Raw genomic sequence first — 12,288 nt, 5'->3', positions numbered from 1 at the left:
CTGGAATAAGGATTACAACCCAGACTTGGTATTTGTGTCCAAAGATCAGTCAGATCGACCACTTAACGCCACTCGTACTGTTCTGTGTAACTTCCAAAACTACCAACACCGTCCTGTTATGACAGAAACTGGTTTAAAAATTCCCCTTGTGAACCTAATGCCCCCACCCAAATGGAATTTTCAACGAGCTAACTGGGATGGATTCTCAAGAACTCAACTCCAACTTAGCTGCGAAAAACTTACAGACAACAGCAAATAACTACGATGAATTCGTTAGACTAGTTATCAAAGCTGCTAAGTCAAACATTCCTAGGGGCTACAGAAAGGAATATGTGCCTGGCTGGAACCAAGAAAGTGATCCTTTATACCAAGAATACCAAAGTTCTAGAAACCAAACAGTGGGCTCAGAGCTACTCCACTCTTTAAACAAGAACAGAGGAGAGAAATGGAAAGCAACACTCAAAAAAATGAGCTTTGCCAAGTCAAGTAGGAAAGCATGGAGAGTACTGAATGGGCTAACTGGCAAGCAACACCTCAAAAAGCCGTATCCTAAACTGAGTCCCGACCTCATTGCCAACCGGATCGCAGACCTCACAAGGGCAAAGAGAGACAAGAATCATACCAGAGCAGTAAAATGTAAACTCTCAAACCTCAAGCGCAGTGCCCCAAGAAACGAGCCGATTTCCAGGCCCTTCTCCATAGCGGAAGTAGAAAATGCTGTCAAACAACTGAAAGTCGGTAAGGCTGCTGGCCTCGACGACATCTATAATGAATTTATTAAGAACATGGGCCCACACTGCATACGCTGGCTAACTTCGCTGTTCACTTACATAGTCAAAGAGAACAAACTTCACAGACCATTCAAACTGTCGAAAGTTATAGTCACTCTCAAACCTGGCAAGCCTGAAGACAGCCCTGAAAGCTACCGCCCTATAGCACTGCTCAGTTGTACATTCAAACTTTTGGAACGAGTCCTCCTAACAAGAATAGCACCGTTTATCGAGGCTGCTACCCCTCCTGAACAAGCTGGCTTCAGACAAGGACGCAACTGCACCAATCAAGTTCTTGCCCTAACTGCCCATATTGAAGCAGGTTTCCAAGGCCATCTGAAGTCAACAGCTGTCTTCATCGACCTGACAGCCGCGTATGACACTGTCTGGCGACAGGGACTGATCTACAAGCTACTGCAAGTTGTACCAAGTCGAGAAATTGTGGATCTAACATCCAGCATGCTTAGTGAAAGGCAATTTGAAGTGTTTCTAGGCAGCTCTAAAAGCCACAAACAGAAACTCAATAATGGACTACCACAGGGATCTGTTTTAGCCCCATCACTATTCAATGTATACATTAATGATTTACCAACCATAATATCAACTAAATTTATCTATGTTGATGACATCGCACTGGTAACACAGAACAGTAATTTCGAAGATGGTGAACGAATTCTTACAGAGGATCTGGAGAAGATGTCAACTTTATTAAGACCTGGAGACTGATCCCAAGCACATCAAAAACTGAAGTCTCTTGTTTCCATCTAGCGAATCGTGCGGCGAATTACAAACCAAGAGTTCTGCTCAATAGACATATGTTGAGGTACAATCCTTTCCCAAAATATCTCGGAATCACTTTAGATAGAACCATGAGCTACAAAAAGCACATCACCAAGCTTTCTCATAAAGTTGCTGCAAGGAACAACATAGTACATAAGCTCAGTGGTACCAACTGGGGAACCTCTGCTGACTGTCTGTGTTTAACTGGCATCCGTCTTGTGTACTCTGCTGCCGAGTAATGTGCACCTGTCTGGTTGGAAAGTGTACATGTGAAGAAGGTAGACACAAAACTTAACGACACAATTCGCTGCAATACTGGCTCGATCAAATCAACCCCATGCCACTGATTACGTGTACTGAGTCACGTCTCTCCACCTCATTTAAGGCGGAAACAAGCACTACTGAGGGAGGCCAAGAAAATCTCTGCATCACCTTCTCTACCACTGCAACAGGAATTCTGTCATCCGCCGCAGCAACGATTGCGATCAAGAACACCAGCAAGTGTTACTGCAGGACAACTTATCGCGCATGGTTTTGATCTAAATGAAAGCTGGAAGCGTGAATGGTCAACAAAAATATTGGGAACAAGAGCCCATCACCTTGATCCCATAAAGAAGCCAAAAGGTTTTGACCTACCTAGGAAACTTCCGTGCCGCCTCAACAGGTTGAAAAACACGGACTTTAAGGTTTAATCTTGTCTTATATCATATGTATATTGTATAAAATCATTTGCCTTATATCAATTGTATATTGTATAAAATAACCATACGATTAAATAAATAAATAAGTAGTAATGTAATTATGATTTATTCGGCTTCTTTGAGCAGTCACCCTTGTTTCCATGACAATACCTTCACAACAGTGGAGAAGCTTATACTATGCGAGAACCGAAACGTACTGTGCATAAACCAGAGTAATGCGAGAACCGTCAACCTCAAAAGTACTATGTTGTCTGTTGCCGACGGTGCGGGAACAGATCAGCATAGCGTCGTTGTTCTGCTCTAGCAATGCGTTCAGTGAAGCCATACAAGAGGCGCGTATCGGCTAGCTCTTCTTCAGTAAGCCCATCAGTAGTACTGCTGTGTGTCGCTGTTAACGCACTACTAACACTGCCAGGCAACAAAACCGTAGACAGAACCGCGCAGTACTGAGTGCTAACTTATGGACCATGAGGTAAGCAGGACAATACTGCCGTTAGCAACAGGCGCTGTGAGCAAATGAAAAGAAGACGTACAGTGCATATCGTCCACATTTTCAGTGTAATACAGATACAAAGGTAACTGGGACAAGAAACAAGTCTAAATGCGAAAACTCTGTAACTAGCGGCAGGAAACCTTGGGTTCCTTATACCCAAATACTCAGACAGTATCCCTGAAGAACTTCTGAAAGTTTGTCAATGGAGTTTTGGTTCACTCTGTAATCCACGGTACTAAAGGAATCTGTGTGTGTGTGTGTGTGTGTGTGTGTGTGTGTGTGAGGGGAGGGCGGTGGGTGGGGTGGGGGGGGGGTGAGGGGAGAGGTGTCACAAATGACTGGTGAAGTCAAATACTGAAATCCATCAACAAGTAAGTGAGAATGTTGACTTTAAATGCAAGTTTGACCTAAAAATAGGAAATTCAATTTCTCATTAGTATACAAATTTGTTATTGTTTGCTCTAAATCGAGTTTGACCACTTCTGGACAGTAGGAGTAGGTTATTTAATTTCTAAGATAGGAACTACAGTTACAATTAAGTTAATTAACATTAAGAGTGTCTGAGATTCGATTTCATATGAGTGATTCACGAAGTTATAGGAAAATATTTACGTCGTACAATAATTAGATAGTAAGAACCCCTTTGGTACACAGTCAATATCAGGAAGTTTCTCGTGAAATAGTGCCTACTACACACCAGGTACAAAACAGAGTCAAATATCCGACAAATATGCAAATGTTAGCGGAAGCATGAAGCGTGCTATGCCAGTGGAAGGGGGCCATGCGAAGCCTTCAGTAACTGCCGTAGTAAAACCCAAAAAAAAGTTAACGGTGGGTCTAAAATAGCAGTTTAGGCAACAGTGAACGAGACGGGAACGGAAAAAGAGAATAGTAATGCAAAACTCGTAACTTTCAATTCTGTACTTAACCCTAGCAGTACAACGGAGGGAGGGGGAACTTCATGTCCACCTGTTGAAAAGAGGAATTATTCTACCAGATTTCATATGTTTGAAATTTTTCAGTTAAACTTAACCCAAAAATTTAAGTTTAAGTAGCAGATGACACTTTCCTCAGTGAATGCCGTGCTCAGTATTTCAAAGTTCAGGACGTTACTGTCACATCAGTATCTCTTTAAAAAGTATGCTGAGAGTAAAAGCTAGCAACAATGAACGGAATCTGCGTTTTTAAAATGTGTTTTTGTGGTGCTCATGAAGTCGGTAGGACTTGTTATTAAGGTACGTTGATATAGGTAAGAGTGTGCTAAGAAGTATTTTCAGGTTCTGGACCTTACTAACAAATCAGTACCTCTATAAAAATGATTTTGTTAAGAAAAGTCAACAAGTTAGCTTTCGCGTAGTCTAATGAGTTTTTATTTTCAAAAGCACCACTCAGTTTGACAAGTGCGTTACTTTTATATGCACGCACGTAAAGCAGTTGGACAAAAATGTGGGAATACTGCGAGAAATGCATGGTTAACATAAATGTAGATGTTAGCCAAGCCTGCAGGTTGCGCTGTTATCTTTCACCAGGAACGGCGTCTCCGCAATGCCCTCAAAACGTTGCATTGACACTCGTGGTCAGAACAACGCTCCGCGTCTTTGTGAGCGCACTATATCAGAGCTAAGTGAATTCGAACATGGCCAAATTGTTGGTGCTCATACGGAGGGTGCTTCCGTAATTAAAGCAGAAGTAGTATCTGGGGTTTCAGGAGGCACCATATCGAAGATTTATACCATATACAGAGAAAGTGGGAAAACATCATCTGGCTGACGAAAGTATGTTCTGAATGATCATCACGAACGGTTATTGAAGAGAACTGTGACGAAAAATAACATAACAACACCTGTGAAAGTCACTGCAGTACTGTACCCGAGAACCCTGTCTGTTACCAACGCCAAGCGACCTTCATAAGCTCAGGATTGCAGGCTGAGCTCGAATTCCAAAACCATTCATCAGTGATGCAAATGCCCATGACAGAAAAACGTCGTTCCAAAACCATGACACCTGGACCATGGAGCAACGGAATAAATTTATTTGGTTGGACGAGTCTTGCTTCACTTGTTTTCGACTTCTGGATGAATTTACATCTCACTAGTGAAACATGGTGGGTGTTCGACGATAAGTCGTGCACCCGTTGTGATATTCCATGGTCCCCATGGTTACTGTGCAAGATCGCATTACCGCCAAGGGTTCGAACATTTTGACTGATCAGGCAGATCCCATGGTACCATGTATGTCCAAGGCGACAATGCCCCTGCATATTATTGAGACATTGTGGTCTGCTTTGCAAGGAAGGGTGCTGTCCAGCAGGAACAGTGGTAATTTGATTCACTTGCAAAACGTGCAGGAGGCTGTTTTGAATGCCAGCGTACTGGGTTTGGTAACGTGTTGTGGTTTCGCTTTTTTCCATATTTCAGTCCCGCCCCTGTACAACCTTGGGGTGCATCACACAGATTTCTTTTACATTTCATAAACGCTCATTGAACTGATCGTGGAACATAGAAAATAGGCAAACTCGTTCCATTCATTTGCGAGCGTGTTCGGAGTTACTGCATTCGCGGCTGTTGCTATGCGGGGTCGCAGTTGAACCAAAGTTAATGGAAGGGAAGGCACATAGACTTTCTGCCTATTGTTTCACCAATATGTCGTTTTCGGTTTTGATGTTAAGCAAACCGTTACTCCTTTCAACAGGTCTAACTCTACCTTTAACGTTTACTCCCGTTCAGAAAATTTCTTTTCCTTCTTTTATATCTTCTTCGACGAACAACAGTGGTGATTTGTCAAAACTCTGCCTAACAACATCCTTCACACGAACGTGCCTTACTTGACCTTCCACTTTTGTTACTCCTACTTGGATTTTGTGAGTGTTGTAGGTTATTCCTATGCCTCCGTACCTCAGCCCCCATCTTCGAAGGATCGCGAACATCATACTCCACACTGTCTGAGGCCTATGTCCATAAATGCTAGGAAGACATCGCGATTTATCTTCAGTCTGCTTCCCATTACGAGGGAGAATTGCGTCTCTGGCAGGTTTTCCTTTGCTGAAACTAAACGATGTTTCTTGAGTGCGTCCTTAATTATTCTTGCTATTATTCTTTATATTAAGCTGGTCAATAATTTATGAACGTCATCCGTGAGACTAATCATCCGCCAGTCTTCGCATTTATCGGCACGTGACTACCTATGGAACTGGTGGCTTACGGCTAGATGTCCGCAGTTTGTGGTGTAGAGGTTAGCACCGCTGTCAACAGATTGCAGAGTTCCGAGTTCGATTTTCAGTCGGTTGGGTTATCTTCTCCGCTCGGTGACTGGGTGATTATGTTGTCCTAATCACTTTTTCTCATCTTCTTCGACCCACAAGCCCTCAAAGTGGCGTCAAAGAGAAAGAGTTAGAATAAGCTGCTGAATAATTCCAGACGGGGTCTCCCTACCAATATGCCATATGATCATTTCGTTTCGTTTCCACGAATATTTCCAAAACAGCTTCATCGTCACATTACCATGTAAAGTGGTGATGAAGCTGTTCTGGAAATCTCGTGGAAAGTCACCAGAATAATTGATTTTTGACTCCAACTCAAATACCCTTTTACTTCATACACATCCACAGATATCATCAAATAGTTTGACCACAGGTTGTTCACATCGTCAATTTCTGGTTACAATACTGAATTACCTATTTCCTCTTCGTCACCTTCCTACTCAACTTCTGCCACAGTTCCCCTCCACAGTACAGACCTGTCTGCACTTTCTTCTGTAATTAACACAGATTCAGGTAACATATTTACATTTTGATTTTTCGAAATAGTGTTTATTCTTCCCGTACGGCTTATCTACTGTTACTACAGTCATCTCTTTCTCAGTAGCTTCACATTTTTTCTCTCATTCACTCCAGGCTGCTTGTATTTCTCGTTAATTTCATTCCTACTGCAGCGTTCCTACCTCATCCAGGAGATTCTCGTATTTTCATCAGTAAGCTCGAGTATCTCCTACGTCACCTACGTTTCTTCAGCTCTGCTTTGTCATTACGTAGTGTGCCCTCTCCTGTTACAATTCTCCTCTATTGCATTCGAATCGCCTTTACTTAATATCGGCACTTTTACTACATTATTGTTCACAGCCTCAGATAATGTCCACTTCGTCTCGTTTTGTTCTAAATGTTAAACATCTTATTTCATGATATACTTTTTCTCAATCTTCCTCAATATCTGACTTGTGTTCGTCACTACTAGATTATGACCTGAGAATATGCCAGTAACAGTGAATGGTTTACAGTATTGAGATTTCTGTAGCTGTGTAACCTTGATGTAGTCCAGACGCTATCTTTCACTATCTCTTACACTTTCTGTTCAAAGCGTCCAGACACCTATTAATGGACATTACAATGGGGTGCGCCCACACTTCGCCTAAATGACTCGAACTCTGCTAGGGAAACATTCAATGAGTGTCTGAATGTCTGTGGAGGAACAGCAGTTCTTAAAGAGCCGAAACCCGAGAAGATACTAACGTTGGTAACTGGGGCCTTGAGCGAAGTCGACGTTCTATATCATGCCACAGTAATTCCATTGGGTTCACGTCGGTACTCTGTCGGGGTCAGATCGTTTCAGGAATGTTATTGACCGCATACCATTGTGTCACAGATGTTGCTTCATGAGAGGGAGCATTGTCATGCTGATGGAAATAATCATTGTCAGTTAACTGTTCCTCTACTCTACGCATTATACAATGCTGTAAAATGTGTTCACATCCTTCAGCATTTAGCGTTTTCCAAAACACAATGCAAGAAAGAAATACTGGATTGAAACGGGTATAAGACAGGGATGAAGTCCTTCTCTCCCAGTTTTCAGTCTATACATCGAAGAAGCAATTACAAAAATATTCAAGAGTGGGATTAAAATTTAAAGTGAATGGATATTAGTGATAAGATTCCCTGATGACATTGCTATCTTCAGTGAAAGTGAAGAATTACAGGATTGTTGAATGGAATGAGCAGCCTAATGATTGAGAATCGAAGAAAGACGAAAGTATTAAAAAGTAGCAGAAGTGAGAACAGCGAGAAACTTAACATCAGAATAGGAAATCACGAATTAGACGAAATAAGATATCTGCTACCTTGGCAGCAGAGTAACCCATGACGGACGGAACAAGGGGACATCAAAAGCAGACTCGCACTGGTAAAGAGGGCATTCTTGGCCAAGGAAAGTCTACTAGTATCACTTATAGGCCTTCATTTGACGAAGAAATTTCTGAGAATATACGTCTGGAACACAGAATTGTATGGTAGTGAAAGATGGGCTGTGAAAAAACCGGAACAGAAGAGAACCGACGAATTTGAGATGTGGTGCTATAGAATAATGTTGAAACTTTGGTGGACTGATAAGAATTGAGGAGGTCTTCCGCGGAATCGGCGCGGAAAGGAATGTAAGGAAACCACTGACGAGAAGAAGGGACATGACGATAGGGCATCTATTAAGAAACCAGGGAATAACTTCGTGGTATTAGAAGGAGCCGTGGAGGTTAAAAACTGTAAAGGAAGGCGGGGATTCGAATACATCCATCTTATAATTGAGGACGGATGTTGCAATTTTGCAGTTGTTACTCTGAGATGAAAAGGTTGGCACAGTTGAGAAAAAATGCCCAATAAGGAGATCACACCCTAACGAGGGAAACGATGCCGTACTGTAACGCCAGCTCTTCTGTATCTTGCTGTTGGTGCTACAGATTAAGGCAGGTAACATTCTTCAGGCGTTCGACAGACCCAAACCCTTCCATCGGACTGCCACAGAATACAGCTTGATTTATCACTCCAAATTACACTTTTTACGATTATCCAGCAGCCTCACTCTTTATAGCACTTCAAGCGTCACTTAGCACTGATGACAGATATGTGTGGCGTATAAGGCGCTACTCCACCACAGTACGCCATTGTTTTTAACTCTCAGATCCCAGTCATTGTGCTTCCAAGACTACTGGCAGTCCTTTGCAACTCACCAGAGATTTCTTCAGCTGATGCCATGCGATTATTTACAGCCCTGTTACACAATGCTTGATTATCCGTCCGTCAGTGCATTAAGTCACCTGGTCTTGGTTTATCTGTGTCTCTTTGAAATTCTGAAGGCAACGGTGGTAAAATACAGGGAGCGAAATGCTATTTACAGCTTGTACAGAAATAGCCAGAGGTTGTAAGAGTCGAGGAGCGTGAATAGCAAGCAGTGGTTGAGAAGGGAGTCATACAGGGTTGTAGCCTATCCCCGATGTTATTCACTCTTGTACATTGAGCAAATAGTAAAGGAAACCAAAGAAAAATTTGGAGTACGAATAAAAGTTTAGGGAGAAGAAATAAAAACTTCGAGGCTTGCTGATGACATTATAACTCTGTCAGACAACAAAGAACTTGGAGAAGCAGTTGAACAGAATGGACAGTGTCTTGAAAGGAGGATATAAGATGAACATCAACAAAAGCAAATCAAGGATAATGTAATGAGGTCAAATAAGTAAGGTGAAATTAGATTAGGAACCGAGACACATAAAGTACTACATGAGTTTTGCTGTTTACGCAACAAGTTAACTGATACTGGCTGAAGTAGAGAAGAACTAAAATATAGACAGAATAATGACAAGAAAAGTGTTTCTGAAGAAGAGAAATATGCTAACACCGAATATAGGTTTAAGTGCTAGGTAGTCTTTTCTGAAGGTATTTGTATGGAGTGTAGCATGTACGGAAGGGAATCATGGACGATAAACAGTTTAGACAAAAAAGGTTGATGATTTTGAAATGTGGCGCTACAGAAGAATGCTGAAGATTAGACGGATAGATCACGTAACTAATGAGGAGATACTGAACAGAACTGGTGAGAAAAGAAAGTTGTGGCTCAACCTGACTAGAGGAAGGCATCCGATGTTAATACCGTTTTGAGACATAAAAGGTTCACCAGTTTAGTATTGGAGGAAGTATGGAGGGTAAAAATCGTAGAGGGAAACCAAAAGATGAATACGGTAAGGAAATTCAGATGGATGTATGTTTAGTAGGTATTCGGAGTTGGAACGGTTTGCACATGATAGAGCAGCGTGGAGAGCCGCATCAGATCTGCCTTCGGACAGATGACCACAACAACAAAACAAGCTTAGCTTGATAGTATTTTTATTTTGCTTCTGGACAAAATGCCCGTGCGGGTGGTCAAGATAAATGGAACACACTGCACTGTGACTAGTGTCATGAACTTGGTCCCACCACTCTCAAAACAGGAATATATTCAGCCACCGTTTGCAGACTAGCAGAACTCCTTTAGTCCTGATTAACTGCTTATCAGATAACGCTTTACTATGCGCACATATAAACTACATTGTTATATTTTGTAACGAAAAGAGATAAACAGTGTGACGGCTCTTCTGTTCTTCAGTAGAAGTAGAGCGGGAAGTAATGTGTCACTCTCGTACAAACAGCACCATAAATTACGCAAATGTGAGGCTTTAATGAATCGGAAATCTTTTCAGCACGAAGGCTGTGAAATCGTGTAAATAAAACACAAGCTAGATAACGTTAAACTATAAAATGTATGATGAGCGATAAGTCTGACCTGTTTAGAAAGACGAAGAGACGTAACGCAGGTGAATAGTGACATTTAATTTAACGACCTCATAAAAGCGCTAATTAACAGCCATTAAGACTCTTGCCATTGGTCTAAATGGTTCTCCACTATTGTCGGTTGTATAGGAGCAGTTAATTTCTGAAAATAACTCTTGGGTAAGCTGGAAATGTCAGCACATCCAGGAGCTCCTGCTGTGAAGGGCTTGACTGCTGGAGAACAGCAGACGCGTAATTCTGGAGAATAGCTGGTGACTGATAGGTCCTTCCGAATGTAGGCGAAAACAAATGAAAGAAACATGTTCGCATATGGTGACCTGTGCTCATAATCACGGTGACAAATGAGAGTTGGTAAAAGCTGAGAGTTCGATGCTACTATAGTCCTAAATCAACCGGATGACACTTACATCACGAATTTCGAAACGAATGTGCTCGGATGCTGTATTTGTCTGAATCTCGATTTCTTTGAAGTTATGCTTAAAAACAGTACTGACCACTGATATGCACAAATTATTAAACAAAAATTTACTATATTAAAACTTATTATAAGTCGTTATTGTGATGCTCAGTCGAAGACTAGCTTGATCCAGCTCTCCAAGGTAATTTGTACTGCGGCAGCTCCCTCTCTTGCTGATAAGACGCCACAGTTCCTATTAGGGATAGCAAACGAAACCCCCGATAATGTTTCCAACTGAGCAGTATATAACTAGTTAACACTGAACGTAAAAAAATAGTATGCACTTCAGTATGGCGAAAACAGCTTTGTCGCATTATACGCCAATGCCAAATTTATAGCCTTTGTGAGAAACATAATGTTTTTAGGGATGAATGTTGACTGCCAGTTAACACGAAATCAATACACATAGATACTGGAAAATTTCCTCTCATGTTAAGCACTTAGGTTTCTGTCAGCATACAGTGTCTTCTAGTGAAATAATATTCCTATCAGTTCAAGAAATACAGCATGCACCCACTTTCTTTTGTATTTTTTATTTATCCCACTTCACGTTTCGGTCTCGCGGACACCTTCGGTTGACGTAATACACATTTCAGTTTTCTTTTGGTACATCATTAAAACATCGAATGCACTTTTCGATGCTGCAGCTGGACCGTGCAAAATAACGATTTCATTTAGCTACTATATTTCGTGTGTTGTGCATTCCGATTTATTACTTGTGAGATGTAATTACTTTCTACTCTGCTTGTTACTACGGTTTTCGTATTTATAATCGCGGCGCAAACATTTTTTCATTTGTATGTTGCACAAAAACAGCGCAGTATCCGCCATGTTGCCGACTGACAGCTGTGTTTGCATAAGAAAGCTGTCTGTGATAGAAGTGACATTTTACTTACAGGTTCTGAAAGTGCTATTTCTGGTTCAACCTTGTGAAGGACAAAAAAAACTGTAACTGCTTAGTATGAATGTACTGATTGCTATGTATGGTTATTTAATGCGTGTGGTAGCGATTGGTTAGTTGAATTATGCTGCAAATTCCGAAAATAATGTTGTACATTTTATATAAAAGAAGAAATACTTACTTTATTCACAATAGGGTAATATTTACTAAGATTAAAGGCAGAACAACAGACTTACATCATGTAGAACTACTGTATGGATTGAATGGGCTTACACTGGACATATGACTAGAAAAACATCGTCTTTTATTTACTACTAGTATTACGTTTTTGTACAACTGTGCTTAGCGTGTGGTTGTAAAAGTAATTTATGGATCTTCCTTAGAAAAATTTTATTGGATAACTCTGACGATCGCCGGCCGCGGTGGCCGTGCGGTTCTAGGTGCTCCAGTCCGGAGCCGCGCTGCTGCTGCGGTAGCAGGTTCGAATCCTGCCTCGGACATGGGTGTGTGTGATGTCCTTAGGTTAGTTAGGTTTAAGTAGTTCTAAGTTCTAGGGGACTGATGACCACAGCAGTTGAGTCCCATAATGCTCAGAGCCATTTGA

The sequence above is a fragment of the Schistocerca americana genome, chromosome 5 (assembly GCF_021461395.2).
Source record: "Schistocerca americana isolate TAMUIC-IGC-003095 chromosome 5, iqSchAmer2.1, whole genome shotgun sequence".
Taxonomy (NCBI): Eukaryota; Metazoa; Arthropoda; class Insecta; order Orthoptera; family Acrididae; genus Schistocerca; species Schistocerca americana.
Note: the sequence above shows the minus strand (reverse complement) of the source record.